Source organism: Mesocricetus auratus, unplaced genomic scaffold (genome assembly GCF_017639785.1).
Source record: "Mesocricetus auratus isolate SY011 unplaced genomic scaffold, BCM_Maur_2.0 Super-Scaffold_100676, whole genome shotgun sequence".
Classification (NCBI taxonomy): Eukaryota; Metazoa; Chordata; class Mammalia; order Rodentia; family Cricetidae; genus Mesocricetus; species Mesocricetus auratus.
This window is the reverse complement of record NW_024429266.1, coordinates 110,266,174-110,293,795: the sequence shown is the minus strand read 5'-3', so window position 1 is coordinate 110,293,795 and position 27,622 is coordinate 110,266,174. Positions and strand designations below refer to the sequence as shown.

Below are 27,622 nucleotides of genomic sequence, written 5' to 3'. Positions count from 1 at the left end.
TCTCTGCTTTGTACACTCTGTTTCTTTTCTTATAAAAGCGCTGGTCATGACCTACTACATTGATTTCAAAACCCACTAATGGTTCACAAGCCACAGATTGAAAAGCTGTGATGTCGGTGGTGGGGGCAAGGAAGGCACTGGCTGAGCAAGGTGGGGGGGGGCATCAGCCGGTGCAGAGCAGACCGCACTGTCCCAAGGATGGGGAGACTCTGGACCGGCCGGGAGATTATGGACATCTCCACGGCCGTGTTCGCTGCCCAACAGCAGAGTGCGACTCCCCCTGTCCGCGGGGACTCCCGGTGTTGCTGATAGTGTGCAAGACAGGTCTATACCGTACCCTCCTCACTGGGCTCTCCCTTCTCCCGGGTGTTCTGAAGGAGTTGTCACTGTTTGCAGCAGGAAACTGAAGTTAAGATCAGGCGTTTCTCCTGCTCCAGCTGGCCGCCGACATCACTGAGGCCAGGCTGCCGCGGTCCCAGCTCCTGAAGTACTGAGGCCTGTGAGACTGAGCAAATGGCTTCCTAAGAGACTGCATTTGAGCTGAGTCTGGAGGGAAAGAGTAAGAGGAGCGAGTGCTATGTTCCCTGGAGACAGTGAGAAAATCCTGGAACAGAGCTGCGGATGGGGAATGAAGACAGAAGTTCAGTGTGACAAAGCCCCCGCCCAGAGCCTACTTCAGCAAGGGCATCCAGCTGAGCTTTAGTGGATGGAAGGTTGGATGGTTGGATGCATGGAGATCTACTGGCTCTGAGAAGTGAGGACCAGCAGGCTGTGGGCAAGGATGAGGCTAGATGCCTCTATACTCATCTGTAGCTCCCTGACTTCAAGGGAGAATGCTGGGAGCCGGTCCTCTGCCCCCCACCCTGCCACTACCTATGTGGCTACAGCTCATTCTGAGCCCCTTTGAAGGCAGGGAGCCTGCAGGCCCAGTGGGGCTCCCACTTCAAAGGCCCTGGCATGCTGGGATTCCCCTGCCTGAGTGAGGCCCAGAGGCAGGGAGTGCTGAAGGGGAAACTCCAGCTGGGATGAGGCAACAGGCCCTGGGAGGTGGGAGTTCCTGGGCAAGGGGCAGCTTCTTGGGCTGCCAATGGGCCCACACATATGCAGCATCCTCCTAGAGTTCCCGGAACAGAAGGCACAAAGGCTTCCAAAGAGAAGCCACCTCGGCACAGCGGTGGTGGTGGTGGTGCTGGTGGTGGTGGGTACGGGGACCTGTTATAATCAGTTCTCTCTTGTCTTCATTAATTTTCTAGCCCTCTGCATATTCATCCACCCACCTATCTACCTATTCACCCACCCAACAATCTACCCAACCACCCCCACCTACCCACCCACCTACCCGCCCAACCACCCGCCTACACACCCATGTATCTATCCCTCCACCCGTCCACCCACATATCTGTCCCCCGCTCACCCACCCATGCATCTCTCCATCCATCTACACACCCACCCATGTGCCCTCTCCCCATCTGCCCACACACACACCCACCTGTTCACTGTGAGTCTTGCCCTTGAAACCTCCTGCGTGCTGCTGAGTCTCCAACAGTTTCCCTCTTCCAGGGCCTTGTCGCCGCCTCGCCTTCAGTATGCCAGGAAAGCACAAGTCTCCAGGACACCCAATAAGCTTGGTTTCTGTGTTTGTGTTTCTGAATAGTGGCTACACGGTAAGTGAGAAAGAGTGAAACCATACAATAGAATGGCAGTATGATCACGTGCACAAGCAAGCACAATCCTTAAGGAAGTGCTGATGGCCAAATACAGTGTGATGTAATTTTCATCTTCTTCTCTGATGGTTTTCACTTTAATTTAAAACCAACTTTCTAACTTTTCCAAAGAGAAAATGCTTACTATAAAAAATGCACTTCATACAAAACATTCAAAATCATAAAAGTGATTTTGATGAAACAAGGAAAAACTTCTGCCAGACACAGAGCAAAACAAAAACAAAACATGATAAAAACATGCCATGTAAAACAATGTGAGTGTATAGAGTGTGTGTGTGTGTGTGTGTGTGTGTGAGTGTTTGTGTTATGCCTTAATAGAAAGTTATTATGCTACAGGACACACTATTTCAAATTTGTTCTCAATGTTTGAATTGTATGTGTGTGCTTGTGTGTGTGTGTGTGTGCTCTTTCTTTTTCATCTTTCTGTGTTTTGTAAGATTTCTGAACATTTGATGTTTTAAAAAATCAGGAAGCCATTGATCTTTCTTAGCTATATGTACCTTTCTGTGGCACTGGGGATGGAACACAGTAGTGCTCAACCTCTGAGCCCCAGACCCAATATCAACCATTTGTAAATTCACACATGGGAGGCGGCATTGACTGCCCTTCTCGAGCTCTGTGCCCTCGAGGCAACAACTCACACATACGCCCTTCCAAGTTTAGCCTCTGATCATCCAGTACCCCATACCTATGCATCTGAACACCCTAGGTGTCCCTTACAAACTGGAATGGTGACTCATGCCTGCAACATCAGCACTTGGGAGGTGGAGGTAAGAAATCCAGGAGTTCAAGGTCCTCAAGGACACAGTGAGTTCAAGACTATCCTGGGAGTGGAATCCTGCAATCATCTTTATGACTGGCTTCTTTTACATAGCACTGTATCCTCACGGTTCATCAATGTTGCAGATTTTTCTCTCCCTTCTGGGCTGCAGTCTTGAATAGCACATTTTCCCTGTACTCACTCACTGACTGACCCCAGGTTGTGTCCCCCTTTTGGCTATTGTGAGTCCTGCTATTATGATATCACATGGCCACACAAGCATCTGTTGAAGACCTTGTTTTCTCTTCTGGATATGCACTATGAAGAGCAGACACTAGACCATGGTTTTTCTATGTCTAATTTTTGAGGAATTAACATTTGGTTTTTCAGTTTTTCACACACATGTCAATAGTTTCTATTTTCTGACTTTGGGTAATACCCATCCAAATAGGTATGAGGCATCTCTTTTCAGTTTAGACACGCATTGCTACATTCATTTAGCACCATAGGTTGTTAAATAAAAATCTCACTGCCAGGCACAGGTTACCTCCCTGTGCCTCCCAAAGGCACCCCAAATAATACAAGCTACTGTTGTCATTGCTCTTGGATTTCCACCATGCAAGATCTTCTTGCTGAAGACACACTTCAGCATGGAGAAATTAAACTTGGACTGACCTTGAAGTTCCCTCCCTGCTAGTTAGCTTTCATGGTGCTGGGAGTTGCTATGTAGGCTGCTGAGGAAGAAAAGGCATCAATGATCTTATTCAGTGCTGGATCCTGCATTCTGCAATACCAATCTCCCCTACAAAATGTGTCTACCAGTGCAATAGTGGCAGGATTGTTATAGGGTGACCAAACACTCCCATGATTAGACTTGAGGCCAGCTCTTCAAGCCTGATACTATACATATGACCAAAACCCATGGCTCAGGAAGTCATTGGCTCACGGGAGAACCTATTGATATTGTTTTACTAAATGGTTATGTTGTCAAATTGCATTTTAAACATTTGTATTTGTAGAACTGTGCTATTCACAACTTTAGTTGGAGAAGCTTCTTGTTGCAATGTGTAGTGACTAATGCAGAGACTTTCTCCTGTTCAAAGTGCTGAGAATAAGCATCAGGTGAGACATCTATATCACCCTCCGCTCAGGGCTCATAGAACATCTTGGAAAATGGGGATGAAAGAATGAAAGAACTAGAGGGTGGGAAAGGAGCGCTATGAAATGCTGGCCTCTAGCCATGACGTAGCTCTTGTACTCGGGAACTCACAGCAGCTGCAGTTACACACAAAAGACCTACACAAGCTCAAAGGAGCTTAAAGTTCCAGCATAGACAGAACAGGGACTTCTGATGCCCCACCCCTAGCTGAGAAGATATTAGCAGTTAATGGTTGCTGCGGGAGGGAAGGTCACTTTTTTTTTAAGGGATGGCCATCTGAGGACGGCTCATACCCCAAGTGGATGACCTTACACTTGGGCAGCATCAAGTGGTTTATAAAAACAAAGAGAAAAATAAGATATTAATTGGGAGAGAGAAGCGTTAGAGGGACCAGAGGTTGGGAGGGTACCAGAGGTTGGGAGGGTATGACTAAGATATATTGCATACATGTATGAAATTTCCAAAGATGAAAATTTTCAAAGATGAAAAAGGAAATAAAAACAAAATCTTGCTTCCATTTCTCTCTGTACCTTCTTTCCTGTCTCACAAATATTAAAAAGTACAGGGGAGCCAGTCAGTGGTGGCACACTCCTTGAATCCCAGCACTTGGGAGGCAGAGGCAGGCCGTATCTCTGTGAGTTCAAAGCCAGCCTGATCCACAGAGAGAGTTTTAGTACAGACTCCAAAGTTGCAGAGAAACCCTGTCACTAGAAAAGAAGAAGAGGTGGGCTAACCAGTCAATACCTCTTGGGCTGAAGACTAGGAAATGAGGTGCAGCTGAGTTTGGTTTAGCTGGGGTCATAAAACATCAGACACAGCTGGGGTCTTGATCCCTCCATCCATCCCTCAGCCACCCACAGCTGTCTCCATCTCTGACCATCAACAGTGCTTTCTCAACAGTTGGACATGATCCAAGTTCTAAGACTTCTCGCCTTCCACATTGCAACCACAGTGCCTCTCAGCAGAGCTCTGTTCTAGACACATCACACTGAGGTGGAATTAGAGGAATACTAATGAAGATAGCTGTTTCAGTCAAGTGCTTGCTCACCATGCTGGAAGCCCTGTGCTTGTTCCCAGCCATGCAAAATGAAATGCTAATCAAAAGATCAAATTGTTATTAATGCAATTTCCTTCTGATTTGTGTTATAACTTAACCAAGAAAATGCAAATCCCTGATAGACCTCTCATGACATTGAGTTCTAATTTGGTAAGCAGTGTGACAGTCAGGTGAAAGAGAGAGTTCAAATCAGAGGATACATGTAGCTGATATTTCCTTCCTCCCTCATGTCAGAAATCCTGAGGGCCAAGGACAGAAATGTCTACATTCTGCCGTTCTTGACACAAAGCTAACACTTACCTCATATGTCAGATAGCAATATCTGTGATCTATCCCTCCACCCTCCCGCCCTTCCGCTCACCCACCCACTCATCCATATGTCAACTCACCTATCACTCTACCTACCCTCTTCCATGCACCCATTCACTCACCCATTCTCCATCTTTTCTATCCATCCACTTACGTACCCAATTATACACCTGCCCAGTCAGCCAACCAACCGGCCACCCTTCTGTTCACCCACCCATCCACCGCCTGTCCTTCTACACTTCCGCCCATGTCTCCATTTACTCTTCTATACACCCACATATTCACCTATATGACCTCATTTCTATATGACTGTCTAATTGCTTACCCACTCATCTATTCATCCATCCATCCATCCACCCATCCATCTATCCATCTTCCTATCCAATCACATAGCTACTTGTCTACTCTTCCACTCATCCACTTAGCTGCCCCATCCACTCAAACGTAGCCTCTCTCATCTGCAATAAATATTTATCACATGATTACTGTGGACAAAACAATATTTTGGTATTTTAGAATGTCCTAAGAGAATTTAAACCATTCAGAGAGAAAGATAATATATCAAGAATAAAAGACAACTGACATAATCTGAATAGTGACGTAAAATGCTCTGAGACTATGCATTACAGAGTAGTGGTGGATGAGGCGAGGCCATCTGAGGATGCATCTGAAATGAGACCTGAACGGGGAGTGGAATCCAGTAACAGAGGCCTCTGCAGTGGGGGCACTACAGGTGAGAAGAAAAAGAAGGTGGTTCTGAGATACATAGTCTCTCACTTTGAAGATCATTAACCTGGAGACAGACTAGGTGTCACCAAAATGTGCTCCTTCTGCTGAGTGTGTCGTTGCTGGGAGGTGGCTATGCCTGTGGGTCCCTGCTGAGGAGCAGTGGTGCATGGCAGTGTGTATATATTCTCTCAGCTTTTATCACTGCCTGCAGACTGGCATGTGAGCCTCTACAAAACCTCAGAAATTAAGAAGACGAGACATCATCTCTGGACTCCACAGGAAGCCCAGCCTCCACACCCAGGGGCACAGCCTTGCAAGTTTACATAAGCAATGAGCAATTTCCCCGAGTCAAGACACTGGAATTTGAGTATCACGCTCCTCACGATGGATGGTTTTTGTTGTACTAACCAATAACGCTGATCAGTGGACCTAACTGCTAGTCAGTGGACTGTACCTGCCCTTAGGAGTCCAGGAGACAGACATGCTTTTAAACTACCCCTATCAGACTGAAGGCCCCATGCTGAGGCACCATTGTGAACCCAGCTGGCAGGAGAAGTAGCTGAAGGTAATAAGCAGCAGATCTATCAGGCTGGAAATGGGAAGGTGAAGGGATAAATCAGGTGCTAATCACCAGAAGGTGGAGGAGTGAGGAGCGGTGCCTTCCCCGGATGCGGCCCTGCTTGGCCAAGTAGCTTCGCAGTGGGCCTCTCAATCATGCCTTCGGGTCTCGATCCCCCACATGCTATTATCTTCATTACAGAGAGAGGAGCTGGAGCACCTTGGAATATAGATGAGTGTGGCCCATCTAATTAGTAAATGCAAGAACAGTTCAGCCATTTTCTCAAAACTGCTAATACTCAGAGGAAGAAAGTGCTGCCAGTTCTTATTAATTCTGACTTCATTCACCAACTGAAGCCAAGTACCTGGGCTAGGAGGGCACGGGCAATTCCAAGTAGCCCATGTAAGTCACTGAGCCCGGTTCTAAACGTCTCCATGGTGACTGAACGAGATTAAAAAGACCTTTATTTAAAAGGTGGGCTTTTATTAATAAAAATTAAAATGACAATTAAGGATGGCAGATAGCACTTATGAAGGACCTACTAAGCACGAAGTGGCATGCTGGGTGCTTTGGATATTACTTCACTTCACCGTCAGCAACACAGGAGCTGGATTTCACTGTTCCTATGTTAAGGAAAAGAAGCCTCACGCTTCCAGATTGATGAGTTTACTAAAACCACACAGCAGAAGCAAGATCCCAACAGAGTTGTGCAGCTCAGAGCTCTGTTTTACCACTGTGCCCAGGGGACCTGTGCCCTGGGGAACAGCTGTGGCCCAGTGATACTTTACTAGGCACCCCTTAAAACCCAGGAGCATTGCATTAAGCTCTTATCAGATGGTCTTATTCAGGAGCACAGAGCCTTCCCTGCAGACAATGGCCATCTGAGTCTGCTGGGTGGGTGTACTGTTTGCCTCAGGTGTGCCTGGCTAAAGCTTAGTGTGTTCCCTCAGAAGCATGATGAGCTGAGCTGCAGAGAGGGGCATGTCTGCAGCCTCCCTCAGTCCTCAGCATCCTTGCTGTAGAGAGGGAACCTCAGGCTGGTCCAGTGTGGGGACCCATTAACTGGCTAGACATGGCTCAGCTCCTCATTGCTGAACACCCATCCCAAGGAGTTGGAAGCAAGGTGTTGTGAAGGCTGAACCATTTGCAAACGAAGGGACAAAAAGCTGTTAAGTAATCATCTTTGCCTTCGTTTCCATGTCTGGGAAACATGAACATCCTCACTGCCCCCTTGTTGGGGGGGTGATTATAGGATAGAGTTGTTGATTCATAGACTCATTTCCATTGTGGTGTCAGTTAGGGGCATCCGGTCACCTGTTTCTGTTGTCCCAGCTCCTTCCAGCCCCTTCTTCATGTGTTTGTTTTTGGTCCAGAGCCACAGGTTTGAGAAGTGCTCCAAGCTACATACCACACTAAGGGAGGATCACACTCTAAGGAAGGATCACACTCTAAGGAAGGATCACACCATAAGGATCACACTCTAAGGAAGGATCACACTCTAAGGAAGGATCACACACTAAGGATCACACTCTAAGGAAGGATCACACACTAAGGATCACACTCTAAGGAGGATCACACTCTAAGGAAGGATCACACCATAAGGATCACACTCTAAGGAAGGATCACACACTAAGGATCACACTCTAAGGAAGGATCACACACTAAGGATCACACTCTAAGGAGGATCACACTCTAAGGAAGGATCACACCATAAGGATCACACTCTAAGGAAGGATCACACCCTAAGGAAGGATCACACTCCCTGCTTTCCTATGGAGTTTTGGGTGGTTGTGATGTCCATATTTGGCAGCTCCACAGCTCTGAGAAGAGCTTCTTATCATCCTCTTGGCTCCCACATCTGTGGCTCTCCAAATCCTACCCATCTTGAATTAGGAATCCAGCAGGCCTCACAGGACTCAGGCACACCTCAGTGCACACACCGATGAATTGGTTTTCACCAAAAGCAAAACTGGCCCAGGTGGGACTCTCACTCTTCCTCTTGGCTGGATCAAAAGAAAGGCAAGACAAGCCAGCCAAGCATTCGGGGAACTTAGGAACCAGAGGTCTTCACATGCTTTACAATAGGGGAGAGAAAGAGCCACAGAGAATTAGCATCCAGAAAAACAAGACCCTCACCTGTTCCCATGGTTCTCTATTCCCAGAACTCTGTGACTGGAGGATGTGTGCAGTCTCAACAGCTGGATACCCTTGTACTAGGATGGTTGCAGGGACAGTGCCAAGTCACGGTGTCACCATGAGGCAACAGTGGTCCCCACAGGTGATTTTTACCAGCCCCACACCCCAATTCCATTAGGAATGAATAAGCATCCCTGAAAAGACAGGTCTCATGGATGAATGCTGAGAGCAAAGCACTCTGGTTCAGCTGGGATCCACAGGACCCTTCAAGGAAGAGGCTGGATGGATTGGTTCTTCCAGAACTCAGCGTCTGAAGGCCTCCCAAAGGGAAGACAGCACAGCCACCCCAAACTCCCTGTTAGGAACTCTCCATCACCAGTTCTTCTCAATGACCACAGTCCTCTGTCATAAACCACAACATAACCAGCACCACTGACCACCTTCTAGAAACTGTAGGGACTTTCTATCCAGAGGCAGAAATACTGCTTGTGAGTCACTCAAAATCTGGTCCTGGGACTCTGAGCCACCTCTGTCTTTGCTGAGACTGTGGTTAGCAAACACCTCTCCTGCCCCCATGAGCTCCATCTGAGTTCCTGGGGAGAAGCCACTTTGTCTACCTTCCAGATCTTTCTATTGTCTCCAGCTCTTGTATCAAGGACAGGAGCCCAACAAAATGGAGAATGTTTTCCAAGGGAGGTTTTTAAAATGACCCGCAATGGGACACACCCAGCCTGCTGGGGGCACCTCTGACTCTCTATGCTGCCTCTGGCCTCACTTTCCACTGGAACAAGGGACAGGAATGCACTGCAAGTAAACCACAGGAACAGGCCACAGACCATTGCACCTGAAGGCAAGGGACCTTGGGCTCTGCTGTGGAGAAGCTTTGCTTGGCCTCCGGAGCTCATTCATTATTCACGATAGCGACAATAATAACTTCTACTGGCTTTTCATCTCCAAACCACAGCACAGATAGACTGTTTAACTTCAACTTGAGTTCTGCCCCTGTCTTTTTTGTTTTTTTCATCAAGTTTGCTTCACCTCCCCCTGGGTCCTCTCCTGTGTGGCAAGACCTGAGCTGTGTATGCACTGGGCTCCTACATGAGACCAGGCCCAGCCTAAACTAGCTGCAGAGTGATGACCCCAAAATGAATGAAGGAGAATCTTTGTTCTCTGTATTTTCTCTTTACTTTTCTGACAAGAAGCATGGAGGGGCACACACTTGGCAGACTCCACAGCAGGTGAGGGTGACCAAGGCAGGGGACAAACATGCTAGGCAGACAGAGCTTAATGAGAAGTTTTATTAGAAAGGGAATGAGGGGAGAGAAAAGAGACACAGAGAGAGGACAGAAGAGAAGAGGGAGACAGGAAAAGTCCTGTCTGCCCCCAGGAGAACCAAGGGAGAGACTGTAAGCGGGTGGGGGTCTTTCTTTTAAAGGGGTCCTTTGCACCTGCGTGCAGACTAGTAGTCATGGAACCCTGGGCTGACCAGGGTACTGCCTGAGTGCATTCTGCCGGGTGACATGGGCAGGCCAGTATAATGCCTGAGTCCTTACAGTTCAGTTTGTTTACATAACTGAAAAGCAAGCATCATTATCCCTATACTTTAAAAGCAAAAGAACCCACGACTGTCAATAATCAGTCTACAAACACTATGTGTACAATATACTATGTTGGTTCTAAAGTACTTGGTATACAAGCAGCCTTATATAAATTTAATTCCCCCAAAAGTCCATTATCCTTCCCACCAAGTACATCCTGTGAAGGGTCACCTCATAGCTAGCCAACTCAAGTTACACATCTGGCTGGGAGCAGCCTTGGCTCAGGCTCGGAGCCTTTCATCCATAGCTGCATTTCCAACTTTCCAACTCAGGGTAGAAAGACAGACAGACGGCACTTCAGACAAGGAAGAAGGCAGGCGGGGATGCTGGGGGCATGGGATGCAGGTGGAAAGGTGGGGAGGTTTGGGATGTGTGTGGGGTGGATGGGAATGTGGGGTGGAGAGGAGGGTGGGATGGAGGTGGGATGGAGGAGAGGTAGGGTGAAGGTGGGATGGATAGGAAGCTGGGGTGGGGAGGAGGGTGGGTGTAGGTTGGATGGTGGAAAGTATGAGATGCAGGTAGATAATCAGGACCTGAGAATCCTGTGGAGACACAGCAGTAGGCAGGACCTAGGACAGTAAATGGCATAGCAATGGAGTCAAGAGAAGGACATCTCCTTTCTTTCCTATTTTTAACCAACGGAGATGGCATTGCTGAGAAGGGGGAAGGGTGGCTAGGCTCTTCACCTGACTAGCCCAAGGGAAGTTGGTGATGGCTGCTGTGTGATCTGGTCAGTGCAAACTGGGCACTGGGAAACTTCTCGGGGTGGATGGCATCCTGACTTGAAGAACCACAAAAAATTATTATGCTTCCTTCTTACTTTCATTCAGGAACACACACACACACACACACACACACACACACACACACACACGTGGAGACTTTTCCTAGTGTTTAGCTCTGCAAGCTCCTAATGACAGCTCCAGTGACTCATCCTATCCCCCAGACCAAGAGTTTCAGATTACCGATTGGTACTTCAGACCCCCTACCTGGTTGGAGTTGCAGAGGCACAGTCAGTTGTCACTCTACTAGGTCCTCAAACAGACTGCCTGTATGTTGTCCTCCCTGGAGGATCCACTTAGATGGAGCTCTCTGGCTGGCTGGGCAGTCATCTTCTTAAGTGGGAGAGAAAGAGGCACCAATGGTCGTTGCCAGACTTCTCCTGCCTCCCTGTCCTCTGGTCCTGCAGTCTTCTGACATCTTCCCAGGCAGGTGGCCTGATCTTGCTGCTTCTCCCCTCCTCCTTCTCATCTCTCAGCCCTCCTAGTATTCCCCTTTGTCTCCCAGTTTCACTTCTATCTGTCTCCTAGACTTTATAGATATAACACACACACACACACACACACACACACACACACACACACACACACACTGCCGATGACACAGATGTAAAAGCCAAACTCTCTGGATGACCCATCTTAATTGCACCTGTAATGAACGACCCTACTTCCTAATGAAGAATCATTCATAATAGAGAACTAAGGCTTGGACATATTTTGGAGAGATGCAATTTAACACTATCAGAAATTGAATACAACTCCAGTCTCTCCAAAGCAATAGATCCTGGGGCCCTCACAAAAATTAGAGGTAAAAACCTCAGCCGGGTGACCATCCCTAAGGGACGAGGGGAGAGTTTAGTCTGCTAAGCATTGCAATAAAAGACAGGAACCAGGCTCTGGTGGAAGGATGGGGATGAATGTGGAATCAGCTGAGATTAGTAATTCTGCCTGCTGGAGCAGGAAACTGCCAGGCCATTGCACAGGACTGGATATTGGAAATAAAAGTCACCATGTACCCAATAAGAATGAAACAGTCACCCAATTACCTGGCAGCAAACGCTGCCATGGGTACAGAATGGACTGTTCTGTGGTTGCAAAGACCAATAGAAATGAGGCCTGCAGGGAAGGCAGCTGAAGTTGTGTGCTCGCTGCAGCAGAGGCTGTGACTTCATCATTGCCATTTGACCTACGAATAGTCACAGAGACCAATGTAAACAGTGCACCTCAAAGGGACTGTTCTAAAACCAGTGGCGATTCCCTGGTGCTGTTCTTCCGTGTTGAAGAATATTTTTCATGACCAGATCCTCAGATGCAATAACTGCATATACAATAGAAGATCCCTTTCTGTTCCACCCTTACTGTGACCAAATCAGTATGTAGCCATCCTTGTGGACATGGAACAAGTCCTAATTAGGGAGTTGTTTTTCCTTCTATGTCAGCAAGAAATCACTGGACAGTTGCTCTGCATAGCTCTGAAAAGACCCAAATAGGACTCCAGACACTCCCCATCAAGAAAACACACAGGAAAGCTTAAAGCATTGAATTCCCACATGTTCACTTAAGAGAGGGGTGTCAGACACATTGTGGCTGATTGTTTCTACCAGTCCAGGATGTTCAGGTCAAGATGGTGCCCTGTACCTTGCCCAAGGGTGGACCAGGAAAAGAAGGAGGTCTCATGACCCCCCACACACATACAGAGATGGGTGTACATACCCATCTAGCTAGCCAAGTCTACTGCTCTCCATGCCCTAGTCACCTGTGCCAGGAATTCCAAACTGAAGGAGTGGTTTGATTTCATCCTGAGTCTGTTCCTGGGAGTGGTTAAGTGTGTGGGGTGGGTAGCGTGGCATCTGCTGGGGTGGTGCAACATCTGTAAGAAGCAGCTGTTCTTGCCCTTGCTGAATAGTCCAGGTACCTCTGTCAGGGCTCAAACATTATCAGAAATACTGTTTCCTGTAAAATTAGGCACATCTTTACCTTCAGATTTATCTCGAGACATTTGTTTTGCACAACGTCCTGAAGCTCCTGGTGTGGATGACACTTAGATGCCTTCAAGTGCGAATCTAGAGTCACAGCAAATTCATCAGGCACAGTCGTGGTGATGATGCCTGCTGCTGTTCTAGAGTGGAGCAGGCGCAGGGCATTGCCACTGGAGTCCAGGGCAGAGCCCTGCAATGGGCAGGGGAGAGGGCTGCATGCACATGCAGCCACACTGCAGCACAGTCCAGTACAAGCAGTCTGGGTTGTGCCCGCCTGAAGCTGTGACTGCTGCTAAACTGTCAAGGAAAAGGTCACCTGGTGACAGCATCCTAGATTGCACCCTGTGAGGAGAGCAACCTATTCACATGATGTGGTTGTTGGAACGCAATTGGCTGCCATAAATTCATGGTGAGTGGCATCATTAGAAGGTGTGGCTTTGTTGGAGTAGTATTAGCCTTGTTGGAGGAAGTGTGTCACTGTGGGGATGGGCTTTGAGACTCCATATATGCTCAAGTCACACCCAGTGTCTCAAACTACTTCCTGTTTCCTGTCAAGATATATTGTTCTCAGTTCCAGCACCATATCTGCCAGCCTAGTATAGACTCTGTCATGTAGTTACTAGTGTTCATGCTTACAGAGATATATAATGAAAAGGAGCAAGCTGAGAAAGGGAAAATACAAAATGTAGAATTTGAGGAGAAAGGGAGCATAAGGAAGAGCAATGGAGCTAAATCCTACGTTCAAGGAGATACATAGATTAAGAAGCAGAATAAAGAAAGGGGTGACCTCAGGGCAAGATCCCACCCAGCTAAGTTTCCAACTTGTGAAAATGAGTTAAGATTAGAGGTAGATGTGGTGGCACACGCCTTTAATGACAGCACTGGTGGATCTCTGAGTTTGAGGCCAGCCTGGTCTATAAAGCAAGTTCAATGGCATCCAAGGTTAGACAGTAAAGGAAACCATCAAAAACAGAAAGCTGGTGAAGATGTAATTGAATAAGGGGTCCATACTACAGCCCCAGCAAGCAGCAGAACTTGGCAGCTTCAACCACATGGTTCTGGCATTAGAGTTAAGGATTGAAGAAAGGGCTTATGGAATTTGCCTCCTCCACTATGGAAAGTCCCTGAATGGAATCCTAGAAAGGCCATTGCATAAAGCTGTGAAGTTGAAGTCTGGATCGCTCAAGCCACACCTAGTGTCTCAGACCACTTCCTGTTGCCTGTAGGTCAAGGAGCTCTTCGATCCTTCTCTAGCATCATGTCTGCATGAATGCTGCCATGTTGCTTCAAGAGATAATCGACTAAACCTCTGAAAATGTAAGCTGCCCCAATTAAATATTTTCCTTTATAAGAGTCATGGTCATGATGTCTCTTCACAGCAATAGAAACCTTAAGATACATGATGACACTGGCACTTGTCTATAAGCAATTCAACTCCCAGCTGACTGTTTTTCTTCCATAGGCTTTAGTAGGCACTGGTTGACATCCCTGTGTACCTGAAACCAATATAAGTCTGCTTTTACACCAGGGTGTGTGATGAGTTTTGCCCCCAGAATCAGTGGATTTGATATTAAACACATAGAAGAAAGCCTGAGTATAAAAACTGTCATTTTCTTTGAGGACTAAGAAAAAAAAAGACAAAGAAGGAGAAAGGACAGGAAACAGGAAAAGATGGTGATTGTTAGAACAGCCCACAGTGAACTTTGTGCAATCTAAAATATTTTATTCATTGCGTGGGACATATATAGATTTCTTTCATATGCTACAATTAATTTTTACTTTTGACGTCTTCATACTTGTATACACCTTGTTTTGATTACATTCTCCCATTGCCCTCTCTCCACTCCTACTGGCTCCTCTTCCTTGTAACTATCCACCTCCACTCCCGTGTCTGTGTGTACATGCAAGTCTTACGCAGGTGGCCACAGCTGCCCTGTGTGCACAATCACAGCAACCATGGCATGTCCAGAATATGTTTCACAGCTGATCCTCCCCTTCTAGTCTTTCCACCTCCTCTTCCGCAGTGTTCCTTGAACTTGGAGGAAGTGATAGAGATGCCCCCATGTAGGCTGAGCACTCAGCAGTCACTTATTCTCAGCACTGTAACCGGTAGTGGGCTGCTGCTTGCTTTTTCCATTTTTTAAAACAAATAATGAGCAAGCAGTAAGTGTAACTTAGAAAATGGTTAACAATTTTGGCAGTTAGCCATTCAGAAATCTATAGATGTATAAAGAAGATGTGGAAACATATACATTCAAGTTCTGCTTCAGAGACCAAATAACAGTGGAAATCCAGTGACAGATGCCTCCCCCAACTGCCTAGTGTGGACAGAACCCATGTCCACAGCTCCAGGCCCAAGCTCAGCCTGTGACTCTTTTGTTATGATCTGGCTGCTTGGATAGGTTTCTTAGTGGGAAGAGAAATGAATCTGTCATAAGCTGTAAATGAAGTCCTGCATACATGCCCCTTTTCCTCTGAATTAACAAATCATAGCATAGTTCTATGCAGTGTCTATCTACCATTCTGCAAGAACAAACTCAGCAAGTTGAGCCTGGTGCCTACAGACACCTCCTACAGTGTCTTTCTACTTCTAGGTCCCCTCCCCCATGAGTCCCAATACACAACATGTGTCACTGTTCAGATCTGCTGGATTACTACAAAAGAAGAAGAAACAAGCAAACAAAACAAAACAGAAAACATGGTTCTGGCCTAAGGGGAGGGCTTAGTAAGTAAAGTGTTTGCTGTAAAAGCATAAACACCTGAGTTTAGACTCTCAACACCTGCATTAAAGGCCCCCCAGTGCTGGGGGATAGAGAGAGGTAGATTGATCCAATTTGTTGGCCTCTCAGTGTAGCTGAAACAGCACACTCTAGGCTCAGTGAATGTGATGTTTCATCTCAATTGACAGTTTCATAAACTCTAGACTCATCCAGGAGGTGGGCCTCTGGACATTCACAGAGGAGACTGTTTCTATTGGGTTAATTAAAGTGAGAAGACCTCCCCACTGTGGGAGGCATCATTCCACGGGCTAAGAGTGATCTGAGTATCAGAGTTCACCATGTACGTACTGTCACTATTAGCAACCACCCTGTTTAAGTAACATCTGGCTCGTTCCCCCCCTCATGACTTTTTCAAGATAAACTTTTATCTGGTGGTATACATCATTCTTTCCCATCTATTAATGTATATACCTTTTTTTAAATTTTAAATAGCTTGTTTTACATGTCAATCCCAGTTCCCTCTCCCTCCCCTCCTCCCGCACCCCCCTTCCACCCTCACTCCCACCCTATTGCCAAATCCTTCCACATAGGGGATGTCTAGAGTCTATCATTTTACTCTTGGTAGGGTCCAGGCACTCCCCTAAGAGTCCAGGCTGAGAGAGCATCTCTCATTGTGCTATAGGCACATGAAGACAGTTTGTATACCAGGGATAGACACTGATCCACAGCTCAGGGCCCCATAGGTTGTCCAGGCCTTCTCGCTGACACTCACATTTGGGGGGGTCCAGATCAGTCCCATTCTGGCCTCCCCACTGTCGGTCTGGGGTCCAAGAGCACTCCCCTGTTCAGATCAGCTGCCTCTGCTGGTTTTGCCAGCCCATTCTTTGCCAATTTGCTCATCATTCCTCTCTCTCTGTCACTGGGTTCCTTGGGTTCAGTTCAGTGCTTAGTTGTGTGTTTGCCTCTGCTTCCATCAGTCCCAGGATGAAGGCTCCCGGATAGTTATAGACATCAAGTTCATTATCAGGAATGGGCATTCGAGGTGGTCCTTCCACTATTGCTTAGCTTGCCAATTGATGTTATACCTTTAGATCACTCGAGGTCACTCTGGTGCCTGATCTGTCTTCGATCCTATGATTCCCTCTTCCCCCTATTCTACCCCCACCCCCTCAACTTCCTGTTCCCCCTGACCAACTCCCTTCCTCTTTACCCCCTCTATTCTTCCCAGGTCCCACTACCCTCCCCTCGCCCTGTTCCCCATCCATTCAGAGGATCTTGTCTCCATCCTCTTCTCTTGGGTACTATGCATATATGCATATCTTTTAGGTTCTTTCCTGTTTCCCAGACTCTCTATCTGTGGAAGTGCAGACTGGCACTATCCTGATCCATATCTAAAATCCATATATGAGTGAGTACATACCATGTTTGTCTTTTTGCGACTGGGTTACCTCACTCAGGATGGTTTCTTCCAGTGCTATCCATTTCCCTGTGAATTTCAAGATTCCATTGTTTTTTTCTGCTGAGTAATACTCCATTGTGTAAATGTACCACATTTTCTCTATCCACTCTTCAGTTGAGGGGCATCTAGGTTGCTTCCAGGTTCTGGCTATTACAAACAATGCTGCTATGAACATAGTGGAGCAGATGCCCTTGTTGTATGAACCTGCCTCATTTGGATAAATGCCTAAGAGTGGAATTGCTGGGTCTAGTGGTAGATTAATTCCCATTTTCCTGAGGAATCTCCATACTGATTTCCAAAGAGGCTGTATGAGTTGGCATTCCCACCAGCAGTGGAGGAGTGTTCCTCTCTCTCCACATCCCCTCCAGCATAAATTGTCTTCGGTGTTTTTGATTCTAGCCATTCTGACAGGAGTAAGATGGTATCTCAGAGTTGTTTTGATTTGCATTTCCCTGATGGCTAAGGATGTTGAGCACTTTCTTAAGTGTCTCTTGGCCATTTTAGCCTCCTCTACTGAGAATTCTCTATTTAGCTCTGTACCCCACCTTTCAAGTGGATCCTTTGGTGTTTTGGAGACTTGTTTCTTGAGTTCTTTGTAAATTTTGGAGATTAGCCCTCTGTCAGATGTAGGGTTAGTGAATATCTTTTCCCATTCTGTGGCCTGCCTTTTTGTCTTTTTGATTGTGTCCTTTGCCTTACAGAAGCTTTTTAGTTTCAGAAGGTCCCATTTGTTAATTGTTGATCTCAGTGCCTGTGCCACTGGTGTTATGTTTAGGAAGTGGTCTCCTGTACCAACTCGTTGAAGAGTATCTCCCACTTTCTCTTCTAAAAGTTTCAGTGTGGCTGGATGTATGTTGAGATCTTTGATCCATTTGGACTTAAGTTTTGTACAAGGCGATAAACATGGATCTATCTGCAGTCTTCTGCATACCACTACCCAGTTATGCCAGCACCATTTGTTGAAGATGCTTTCTTTTTCCACTGTACAGTTTTAGCTTCTTTGTCAAAAATCAGGTGTTCATAGGTGTGTGGGTTAAAATTAGGGCTTTCGATTCGGTTCCATTGGTCTACCTGCCTATTTTTGTGCCAATACCAAGCTGTTTTCAGGACTATAGCTCTATAATAGAGCTTGAAGTCAGGTATGGTGATGCCTCCTGAAGTTCCTTTATTGTATAGGGATGTTTTGGCTATCCTGGGCCTTTTGTTTTTCCATATAAAGTTGATTAATGTTCTTTCCAGGTCCTTGAAGAATTGTGATGGAATTTTGATAGGGATTGCATTGAATCTATAGACTGCTTTTGGCAAGATTGCCATTTTTATTATGTTGATCCTACCAATCCAAGAGCATGGGAGATCTTTCCATTTTCTGGTATCTTCTTTGATTTCTTTCTTCAAAGACACAAAGTTCTTTCACTTCCTTGGTTAACATTATCCCCAGATGTTTGATGCTGTTTTTGGCTATTGTAAAAGGTGATGTTTCTCTGATTTCTTTCTCAGTCACTTCATCATCTGTATATAATAGGGCCACTGATTTTTTGAGTTTACCTTGTATCCTGCCACATTGCTGAAGGTGTTTATCAGCTCTAGGAGTAACCTCGCGGAGTTTTTTGGGTCACTTATGTAAACTATCATATCATCTGCAAATAATGAAAGTTTGACTTCTTCTTTTCCTATTTGTATCCCCTTTATCTCCTTTTGTTGTCTTATTGCTGTAGCTAGAACTTCAAGTACAATATTGAAGAGATATGGAGAGAGTGGACAGCCTTGTCTTGTTCCTGATTTTAGAGGAATTGCTTTGAGTTTCTCTCCATTTAGTTTGATGTTGGCTGTTGGTTTACTGTATATTGCTTTTATTATATTCAGGTACGTTCCTGTTATCCCTGATCTCTCTAGGACCTTTATCATGAAGGGGTGCTGGATTTTGTCAAAGGCTTTTTCAGCATCTAGTGAGATGATCATGTGGTTTTTCTTTCGCAGATTGTTAATATGGTGGATTACATTGATAGATTTTCTAATGTTGAACCATCCCTGCATTCCTGGAATGAAGCCTACTTGATCATGGTGGATGATTTTTCTGATGTGTTCTTGAATCTGGTTTGCAAGTATTTTATTGAGTATTTTTGCATCAATGTTCATGAGGGAAATTGGTCTATAGTTCTCTTTCTTAGTTGTGTCTTTGTGTGGCTTGGGTATCAAGGTAATTGTAGCCTCGTAGAAAGAGTTTGGCAGTGAGCCTCCTGCTTCTATAGTGTGGAATACTTTGACGAGTATTGGAATGAGCTCTTCTTTGAAATTCTGGTAGAATTCTGCACTAAAGCCATCTGGGCCTGGGCTTTTTTTGTTTGGGAGACTTTTGATGACTGCTTCTATTTCATTAGGGGTTATAGGTCTGTTTAGATTATTTATCTGTTCTTGATTTAGTTTTGGCAAGTGATATCTATCCAGGAAATTGTCCATTTCCTTTAAATTTTCAAATTTTGTGGAGTACAGATTTTCAAAGTATGCCCTGATGATTCTCTTGATTTCCTCAGAGTCCGTTGTTATGTCCCCTTTCTCATCCCTGATTTTGTTAATTAGCATGTTCTCTCTCTGTCTTTTGGTTAGTTTGGACAGAGGTTTGTCTATTTTGTTGATTTTCTCAAAGAACCAACTCTTTGTTTCATTGATTCTTCTCAATGTTTTCCTGGTTTCTACTTGATTGATTTCAGCCCTCAATTTGATTATTTCCTGGCGTCTGCTCCTCCTGGGGAGTTTGCTTCTTTTTGTTCTAGAACATTCAGCTGTGCTATTAATTCTCTAGTATGACTGTTCTCCAGTTTTTTCATGTGGGCACTTAGTGCTATAAACTTTCCTCTCAGCACTGCTTTCAAAGTGTCCCATAAGTTTGTGTATGTTGTGTCTTCATTCTCATTGAAATTGAGGAAGTCTTTAATTTCTTTTTTATTTGTTCCTTTACCCAGGGATGGTGCAATTGTGCATTGTTCAATCTCCATGAGTTTGTAGGGTTTCTGCGATTTGTGTTATTGTTGAATTCTAATGTTAATGCATGGTGGTCTGATAAGATGCAGGGGTTATTCCAATTTTTTTGTATCTGTGGAGATTTGCTATGTTTCCTATTATGTGGTCAATTTTAGAGAAGGTTCCATGTGGTGCCAAGAAGAAGGTATATCCCTTTGTATTTGGGTGGAATGTTCTATAGATGTCTGTTAAACCCAGTTGGGTCATAACTTCTATTAATTCTTTTGTTTCTTTGTTAAGTTTCTGTCTGGAGGTCCTATCTAGCGGTGAGAGCGGAGTGTTGAAGTCTCCTACTATTAGTGTGTGAGATTTTATGTGCATTTTGAGCTTTAGTAATGTTTCTTTCACGAATGTAGGTGCCTTTGTATTTGGGGTGTAGATATTTAAAATCGAGACTTCGTCTTGATGTATTTTTCCTTTGATGAATATGAAGTGCCCTTCTTCATCTCTTTTGATTGCTTTTAATTTGAAGCCTAATTTGTTAGATATTAGGATTGCTACGCCCGCTTGTGTCTTGGGGCCGTTTGATTGGAAGATCTTTTCCCAGCCCTTTACTCTGAGATAACGTCTGTCTTTGGTGTTGAGATGTGTTTCTTGTATGCAGCAGAAGGAAGGGTTCTGTCTCCGTATCCATTCTGCTAGTCTGTGTCTTTTTATAGGTAAGTTGAGGCCATTGACATTGAGGGATGTTAATGACCATTGATTGGTGATCCTTGTTTGCGCTTGATTTATTGTTAGTGAAGTTATTTTGTGTAGTTTCTCCTCCCTTTTTCTTTTAGTGTTTTGTAAAGTATGATTCTATATTGCCTGTGTCTTTGTGAATGTAGTTATCTTCCTTGGCTCTAGGTTTTCCTTCTAGCATTTTCTGTAGAGCTGGATTCATGGATACGTATTGTTTAAATCTGGCTTTGTCATGGAATATTTTGTTTTCTCCATCTATGGTAATTGAGAGCTTTGCTGGATATAGTAGTCTGGGCTGGCATCCTTGTTCCCTTAGCGTTTGTAGGACATCTGACCAGGATCTTCTGGCTTTCATCGTTTCCATTGAGAAGTCAGGTGTAATTCGGATAGGTCTGCCTTTATATGTTACTTGGCCTTTTTCTTTAGCTGCTCTTAATATTTTCTCTTTGCTCTGTAGGTTTGATGTTTTGATTATTATATGGCAAGGTGACTTCTTTTTCTGGTCAAGCCTATTTGGTGTTCTGTAAGATTCTTGTACTTTCATAGGCATATCTTTCTTTAGGTTAGGGAAGTTTTCTTCTATGATTTTGTTGAATATGTTTTCTGTACCTTTAAGTTGAAGTTCTTCACCTTCTTCTATACCTATTATTCTCAGGTTTGGCTTCTTCACGGTGTCCCATATTTCCTGAATATTTTGTGTTAAGGATTTGTTGGTTTTGAGATTTTCTTTGGTTGACGATGCTATGTCCTCTAATGAGTCTTCAACACCTGAGATTCTCTCTTCTATCTCTTGTATTCTATTGGTGATGCTTGCATCTGTAATTCCAGACCATTTACCGAGCTTTTCTATTTCCAGCATCCCTTCATTCTGTGTTTTCTTTATCGTTTCTATTTCAGCTTTCAATCCTTCAACTGTTTGAGCTGTTTCCTTAATTTTCTTGGTTGTTTTTTCTTGGTGCTCTTTAGATTCTTTGAGAGATTTGTTTATTTCTTGAATTTTTCCCCCATTTCATGGATTTTTTGTTTGTTTTTTCTTCTATTTCTTTAAGGGATTTCCTCGTTTCTTCTTTGAGGCTCTCCATCATCTTCATGAAATAATTTTTAAGGTCTGTCTCCTCTTCTTCATCTATGTAGTGCTTTTCAGGTCTTGCTGGTGTTGGATCCCTGGATTCTGGTGGGGTCGTGTTGGTGTTTCTATTGCTGAGTGATCTCTTATTCTGTCTTCTTCCCATCTCTTCTTCCAGTGGGTGCTGGTGGGGGCTTTCTGTTTCCACTGGTCTCCTTCCTTACTGCAGCTGAAGCTGAAGCTGGCCTCGCTGGGGTTGGGGTCTTGGAGGGGCTGATCTCTTTCCTGAAGCTGGGCTCGCTGGGTTGGGGTCTTGGAGGGGCTGATCTCTTTCCTGTGTGGGCGGCTCTTCTGAAGCTGGGCTCGCTGGGTTGGAGTCTTGGAGGGGCTGATCTCTTTCCTGTGTGGGCGGCTCTTCTGGAAGCCGGGAGCGGCCCCGAAGATGGAGGGGGATGGGTGATGGGCGGGTGGTCCCAGCCGGGGACCCAATCTCACCTGAAGCTGGGCTCGCTCAATGTATATACCATTAAGCTAACTACCAGATTAACACACACATCTGCCGGTTGACAGGGAACCATGCTATTTCCCCTTTTGTTGTGAAAACCATCACCCCCTGTACTTACCCACATGGGTGTCTGTACAGTTTCTCTTCCTCCTGGGTGAGGAAATGCTTTAACTCCTAACCCACGTGCCTTCCAGAGAGCCTCCCCATCAGAACCACATGTGTTCCAGTTAGCTGTAGGCAAGCTAACCCCAGCGTGTCCTCACACAGCTACTAAAACAAGCCTGAGTTTTACAGATCATCTGTGACTTGCTGTCTGGCACCCAGACATAGGCTGCTGTACTGGAAGAATGTCCTGCATCCTGATCCTGTCCCACTGTCTTTCCGGGAGTGTGGGAGGAGCTATGCCCAACTAGTCATCTGGAAGCTTGGCAGTGTGTCAGGGACCACCCTCCTCCCTTACTTCTTGCTCACTTCCATCTCTCTGTTTCTGGGACTGACTCTAACACTGAACTCTCTAGAAAGACTCAGAAAAGTGTGCACCTCGCTCCCAGGGCTCAGGTGCAGGAGAGGTGCATTCCATTTATTAGTCTGTAGATTTCAACGCTGCTTTCTATTTTAGGTCCCCATTCTTTCAAGGTGGATGAAGCTCGGTTTCAGTGAGCTTGACCTCCCCTTGGATCTCAGTCATATAACAGGGATAGTAGAGTGACTGGGTGCGGGGAGCAGAGCCACTGATACTCATGGCCTTCTATTACAGTGGCATCTGCTCCTGCCCCTCCCCTGACTGGCTCTGATCATGTGGAAATCACGGTGGAGTGGCTGGTTGCTTCCGCACAGGCTTCATGAGTCCTATCTTCTCCAGCCCTTTACAGCCACGTTAAATACACCAAGGAGATATAGGGTCTCAGTATCTGAGACTCACATATGCCCAAACACACACACTAGGGTCTGTCCTTGCAGGGGTTTGCGGCAGGGTTGATGGCACCTGCCCAAACACACACACTAGGGTCTGTCCTTGCAGGGGTTTGCGGCAGGGTTGATGGCACCTTACTTCCTCCCCAGGGCCCACCAGCACTGAACCTCCAGAAACCTGGCTCCAACTTTCCTGGTGTCTCTTTGCTCCTACTCCTTTGTGGATTCATCCTTGAGAACTATGCACCTAAAACTCAAAATCCTGAACGATTTCAGACATACACGCACAGACAGACAGACAGAGATAGATACACGCGCGCGCACACACACACACACACACACACACACACGTGTATGTGTGTGCGCGCGCGTGCACACCATGAGCATGCTCACATACTAATCTGCAGGACAACTTCAGCAAAACCACTAGGCACTCAACATACAAATTGCCTGTTTCCTGGGAAGCTTTCATGCACATTAGCATGTCTCCAACACTGCTGCACAGAGGGGTCTTCAGCAGGCATGCTTCAGGCCAGGCGTCTGTGGGTTGTACGGCTGAGAAAACAAAATATTCAAGTGATAACAATTTCCTTTGGCACAGAAAAGAAACAAGAACCTTGGGCTCCACATTTTCCCACTCGTGATCTGAGGAGGGAAAAGTATTCCCCACAGATTTCAAATTCAGAAAACCACTTCCTCAGGGGAGGGCCCCTAATGACTTCAGTGGAAGGTGGACATTGATTTTAATTAGTTGGGTTTTGATCTTGCAGCATCAGTGATCAAGGATCGCCAAAAGGAATCAACTGTGCTTAAGTCTGAGGCGCCTCAGAATCTAGCAGTGTGCTGTCTCATTAGCATGAGACTTCCAGCCAACCAAATACACAAGATAAGTGTCATGGAGACGCCAGTTCATGTAGCCTATAGTCCAGGTGTGAAAGATCCTGATACCATGGAGCCTCGGAGGAAAGTAAGTCTCAATGAAGCTCAGATGAGTGCTGGTCCTAGATGTGGTTGGTCTTTGTATACTTCTACATTCTATAGAGTTCTGCCAGTTATGTGAATAAACACTTGGTGGATTTACTAGTTTATGTATTGCTTAGGCAGCTACTGTCGAGACACATGACTTCTTCATTCTGAGAGAACTAACTCAGACCCAAAAAGACAAATATTGCATGTTTTCTCTTTGATTTGGATGCTAGCTTTTAAGCTTTTGATATGTGAGCTACAATACGAATAACCACAGAGGTTAGGTTTGGTTCCTAGTAATGGGCATAGGGGGAAGTAGAGGGTCTCCCACGGAAGGGGAGATGCAACATATTGATATGGAGATGAAGAGACAAAGTGGAAGCTAGAATGGGAGGATTTAAATGGGGAGGGAATTGGAGAGAGGGTAAAAGAGTAAACATGGCGAGGAAAAGCTAACAATAAAGGGCTTTTCAAAAACCATGGAAACCTGCTATTGTGGAAGCCCCCCAAAATATATACATATATGAAACAAATGTATGTGGAGTCATCATATAAGAGATGAGAAATGCCCCAATTAGGCATCTTATGCCACCAAACAGGTTATATCTTGAGTTGAGTCACAGGCCAAAAGGGTTCCATTGAGGCCCCATTAAACATCACAGGCAATCAGTTGCTTTCAATAACCTAATAGTAGGTTCCTATTGCTACTCAACACAACACTGACTTATGACATAAAACACTGAGAAGTCAAGCTGGTGCCCAACTAGAAGCTTCACCCCTACTGACTAGCATTCACGATGCTGACAGATACTCCTCATCCTACCAGAGGAGAAAGGTTAATCCATGGTATTGCCCAACTGCAAACCCTTAAACCTGCAACAGCGGCCTGCTTGTGGGATACACTGGTGTAATAGTGGGGCACAAATGTGGTAGTAACCAGCCACTTGCGACGGAACCCACACCTAACACTGCTAAAGTGGCAATAAACCTGAGACTACATAGGTCACCGGCCTAGGATAGCATCACTGTCACCTACTATCATTATTCTGCTAAAGGAATATAGCAATGAAATGAATCCTAATGATATTATGCTGTATCATAAATTAGTGACTCACTCAAACGTCAGAAAAGCTGCTTTGTGCAGTATTTGGGAATTAACACAGCAACCCACAACTGAACAATGCGAAGTGTGAGAGAATTTAGAGCACTCAGTCCCGAATGTGAAGTCTTCATTAAGCTCTCCACTGGAGGCTCAGGGACCTATGGGGAGGAGTAGGCAGAAAGAGTGTGAGAGCCAGAGATAGTGGGTGAGCGCAAGGAAGCGGTACCTTCCAGACACAACAGTGCAGATGCACGTATGAACTCACTCACAGACACAACAGTACAGACACACGTATGAACTCACAGACACAACAGTACAGACCCACATATGAACTCACTCACAGACACAACAGTGCAGACACACGTATGAACTCACAGACACAACAGTACAGACCCACATATGAACTCACTCACAGACACAACAGTACAGACACACGTATGAACTCACAGACACAACAGTGTAGACACATGTATGAACTCACAGACACAACAGTACAGACGCACGTATGAACTCACTCACAGACACAACAGTACAGACACACGTATGAACTCACAGACACAACAGTACAGACCCACATATGAACTCACTCACAGACACAACAGTGCAGACACACGTATGAACTCACAGACACAACAGTACAGACCCACATATGAACTCACTCACAGACACAACAGTACAGACACACGTATGAACTCACAGACACAACAGTGTAGACACATGTATGAACTCACAGACACAACAGTACAGACGCACGTATGAACTCACTCACAGACACAACAGTACAGACACACGTATGAACTCACAGACACAACAGTACAGACCCACATATGAACTCACTCACAGACACAACAGTGCAGACACACGTATGAACTCACAGACACAACAGTACAGACCCACATATGAACTCACTCACAGACACAACAGTACAGACACACGTATGAACTCACAGACACAACAGTGTAGACACATGTATGAACTCACAGACACAACAGTACAGATGCACGTATGAACCCACAGATACAACAGTACAGATGCACATATGAACTCACTCACAGACACAACAGTGCAGACACACGTATGAACTCACAGACACAACAGTGGACTCACTCATAGACACAACAGTGCAGATGCATGTATGAACTTACAGACACAACAGTACAGACGCACGTATGAACTCACAGACACAACAGTACAGGCGCACATATGAACTCAAAGACTATGGTTGCATGCACAGGACCTGCACAGGACCTGCACAGGTCAAAGTAAACCAGGTCCCTGCACTGAGAGAGCAAGTGGAAACAAAGTCCCACCCCTTGCCAAGAAGCTATTTGCAGTTGACACCTATTGAAACGAGGGAAATCAGTTTTCTCCAATGGAGTGTCACTGGGTTTATCAACCACACTCCAGGCGTAGTAGGTCAACACAGAATTGATTTCATGGGGCTTATTTGGGGGGTGCTTTTTGTTTTATTTTGTTTTGGCATCTTTTTCTTACTGTTTTTAATTAATTTATTTTCATTTTTGAGGTTTTGTGGGGTTTTAGAGACAGAAAGGGAGAGATAGCAAGACTGGGTGGGTAGAGAGGTGGGGGCAGATCTGGAGGTAGGAGAGGGGAAAACATGATCAAAACGTATTATATGAAAATAACTTTTTTGAATAAAAAATAGATGTAAAACAACAACCAGCTAAACTCACCTGCCATCAGAATAACCTAATAAAATATTTTAGTGAGGCATTCTTCTGAGATGGACAGGGAACCGGTGGCATTTTCTAGCCTGTAAAGACCCATGCTTTCCCCCCTCCTCCAGCCTTGAAGTTCTGATCCTCCTCTTCTGACCTCCTCAGGACTGGATCATAGTAGAGTCCTCCTTGCCTATGAAATGCAGTTATACAGCAGCTGGACCTGTTTCCTGAATGCAGGGTGACCTTTCTGTTATTTAAATATGTAAAAAAATGCGGGATACTTGAGGGAAAAGGTCATGTGAGGATCTATGGATAGTTCTTTGATAAACCCTACTGTGGTTGTCAATCCATTTCAGATACTTGTAGCAGTGAACAAAGTCATTCATCTCTACAAAATGGGGGGAAAATGAAGACAAGAACTCTGCCTCCTGTTATTATCTTCAACCTCTTCCCAAATAACAGGATTTCAGAGGCTTTGATGACATTTGGTATCTCAGAAAGTGACAGTTTTGTGCTAATTGCTTACACTGAAGAGGGATGGAAACAAACATCAGAAACACCTAATATCTCAAGTGGAAGGCCAGCAGGTGCCTTTAGAAACCTTTCAGAAACAACAAAGCTCCCAGAAGTCAAAAAGATATATAAACTGTCACCACAAAAGAGAGTATTGGGACATCATTGATGGTACCATTTGTAGAATATCAACAAAAGGATTTTTATAA

General features: G+C 45.3%; 1 pseudogene; it reads left to right on the top strand.

The window, feature by feature from the left end:
- The first annotated feature begins 198 nt into the window (after positions 1-198).
- On the top strand, positions 199-27,622 carry LOC101835634 (annotated as a pseudogene).